Source organism: Tupaia chinensis, unplaced genomic scaffold (genome assembly GCF_000334495.1).
Source record: "Tupaia chinensis unplaced genomic scaffold, TupChi_1.0 Scaffold143746_1, whole genome shotgun sequence".
Lineage (NCBI taxonomy): Eukaryota > Metazoa > Chordata > Mammalia > Scandentia > Tupaiidae > Tupaia > Tupaia belangeri.
Genome location: NW_006203595.1, coordinates 619,735 through 622,915, shown reverse-complemented (window position 1 = coordinate 622,915; position 3,181 = coordinate 619,735). Strand labels below are relative to the sequence as shown.

Here is a 3,181-nt window from a genome sequence, read left to right as displayed (position 1 = left end):
CCCCCTAAAGGGTGTCGACCCCATGATCCACACTGCAGCTCTCAGACAAGCCCAAGATGGATACAGGCATGCCCAGCATACTCAAGGTCTCCAGACTTGAACCAGAAACTCTTATATGTGGAATTGTCTCACAGAACGTACTGTTTTACCTATGTGCCACTGTCTGGTGCCAAGTCCATTTCTTACGGCTAGACCATCGAAATGAATACACCTAATCTCATGGAACAGATGCATTCTTGAAGGTAGGAGATATGAATAGAACATAAAATTGGATTTATTCATTTCTAGCATTGATTATGTGCATTACATATGTGCCTTGAACTACACTGACTGCATTATGTATATTACTTCATTTCATTAATCCTCACAATCACCACTTATTTTAAATACCCCTAAAAGATACTTAAATCATAAGAAGAATCCTTTCATAATATGTATATGTGTGTATATATATATAAAGATATACTTATATATACATATTTATATGTATATGCACACACATCTTCAGTAAAATGAATAATCCCCTCCAAGTCAATCTTTTTTGACACATTATTATCTATAATTATGGGGTACACAGTGTTATAAACTTATATAAATAGGATGGGATGACTGAATCAAGCTAATTAACATATTTATCAGCTGAAATCAACCCAGAAACCACTCGCAGGAATGTTCTATGATGATTTATTTAGCTCCTATATAACTGCAGCTTTCTACTTTTGACCAACCTCTTCCCATTTCTCCCAACTCCCAGCCTCTGATAACCACCAGAGAATAGTCTCTGCTTCTGAGTGTTCTATTGTTCTAGATTCCACATGAGTGAAATCATGCAGCATTTGTCTTTATCTGCCTGGCTTGTTTCACTTAATATAATATCTCCCAAGTTCAGCCATTTTGTTGCAAATGATAGGATTTCATTCTTTTTTTAAGGCTGAATAGTATTCCATCACATATACATATCACATTTTCTTTGTCCATTTACCTGCTGATGAACACTTAGGCTGACTGTGTAACTTGGCTATAGTGCTGCAACGAACACAGGAGTGCCAATATCTCTTCAGCATCCTCACTTCAACTCCTCTAGATATATACCCACAGTTGGGATTGCTGGATCTCAGGTAAATCTTTATTTTTAATCTGATTTTCCTTCTATTTGGGATATAACTCTAGTGGCTTGCATTTTTATAATTTATTTTACATTCCTTCACTGTATATCATTACAGCAATGAAAAACTGTATATTGGTTCAATCAAAGATATTACCATACAGGGACCAGCAAATAGTATAATGGCTATGTTGCTGAACTCCCATGTAGCTGACTGTGGTTTGAGTCCCGGACCCGGTGGCTTAAACTCACGCCGGGCGCGTGTGTGTGCGTGCCCAAGATCCTGAGAAGAGAATGAAGGAGAAGGGATTGTGGCGTGGCCATCCCCCCTGGGGGGTGATTTCTCGCTTTCCATCTTGCTGTCTCTGTCTTTCTGGTGAGCGCACGTGCCCGGTAGCAAAAACCTCTCCAAAAAAAAAAAAAAGTTATTACCATACATGTTTTCTTCAACAGATAATTTTCAATTTTGTGTCTCTTAAATATTTTTCTTTATTTCCCCCTTGATTCCCTCCCTTTCACTCTCTGCTTTTTGGGTACTGGGGAAGATTTTTCTTCTTCTGAGGAACAAAGTATGTATGAGAGAATTCAGAAATTTATAGAAAAAAAGAAATTAGACTTTCTCTGGTACAATTTTTTTTTGAAATCCATGCAGAATGTTTTCATAATAGGCATTTTCCACAAACTGTTTGAATACCCTGATGTATATGAAACGTGACAGTTTCCTTATGTTCTAAGAATACTATACATTAAGTTATAAGATCTTATTCCTCAAGTTAGAGTAAATACTCCAGTTAATGTATGGTCCTAATACTCTGTAAATCATTAACTGGGCTCTGAGTTTTGAATTTGAAGTTTTGAATTTGAATCTTATTTAAAAACACTAGAATCTTTTTGAAAAAAACATACCAGCAGGTCTGGGACCTTATTAGGGTGAAATCATTTAGCAGTTATAATTTAAATCCTTTCGTATAACTTCAGAAACTATGAGCAGTGGAAAAGCAAACAGGATGGGGGGAGGAACACAGTATCTACCAGTCATTTCTTCCTTTCTTGCTTCATACAGTTAAACACACACATATACTTATGTATGTGTGCAAATATAAGAAAAAAGGTTAATTAAGATTACATAGATGAAATAAAAATAAAAATCTTGAGCCTAAGCATAGTGCCTGATGAAACAAAACAAAATGAAAAAATTGGGAGCAGAAACACAGATTATGGGAAGAACTAGCTGCTAAGCAAGATTTTATCAGATCAGTAGTAACTTTTAGATTTCTCAGCAGAACTAAGACTAGAGCATTCTGTTCATTTCAATGCCTTTTGGGCAACTCCTACTTTATGGAAGAAAGATTTTAAGAATTGACACTATATCAAAGAAGTTGCTTATAAACCACCCTAATAAAAAATGCGTGGGAGAGAAGGTGGACAAAACCTAGTTGAAACGAATTTTTTTTTTTTTTTAGAAATCTGTTACCTTCATTTACCCAAAGAACTGATTGTACGGTATTTATTTTAAGAAATACCGCTTTTTTTTCCCACCAAGCTCTCCTTGATTCCTAATTAACAGGACCACTCTCTGCCTTTCTCCCTCAGCTCTACGAGGCTTTTGCAGAATTACAATTCTGACTAGCAGCGGGGCCAGCCGGTGCTTAGTAATTAAAACGGCTGGATCCCACATGGCCGGCTGTGTGGATCGAGCAGTCCCAGACCCAGCGGTTTGGGAAAGACCTGGAGCTCCTGTATATGCGCCCAAACCCCCCCGAAGCGAGAGAGAAATAGAGGACAAGAGACTACAGCGTGACCGTCCCCTTTCGAACTCCTCTCCCTTCAGTCATTATATTCGCCCTCTAGGAAAAAAAAATGTAAAAAAGAAAGAAACAATCACAAGAAAAAGAATTCTAACTAGCTGGAAGCGTCTGGCAGCACGCTTCAGACAGCACAAACCCCAACGAGTATATATATATTTTTTTCCAAGTTCACAGTCTACATACTGGCTACAGCTCGGACGAAGTGCCTATTCCGTCCTTCTCACTGGGGCGCTCAGCCTCCAAGGGGACGTCCCGGCTCCCGGGCTTT

At 38.2% G+C, this 3,181-nt stretch overlaps 1 protein-coding gene across 1 annotated transcript in view; it reads right to left on the bottom strand.

The window, feature by feature from the left end:
* The window catches only part of LOC102472675 (transcription initiation factor TFIID subunit 7-like), a gene marked incomplete at its 3' end in the record, with an annotated part of 15,004 nt that overhangs the window by 10,549 nt on the left and 1,274 nt on the right, over positions 1 to 3,181 (bottom strand). The window lies entirely within an intron of this gene.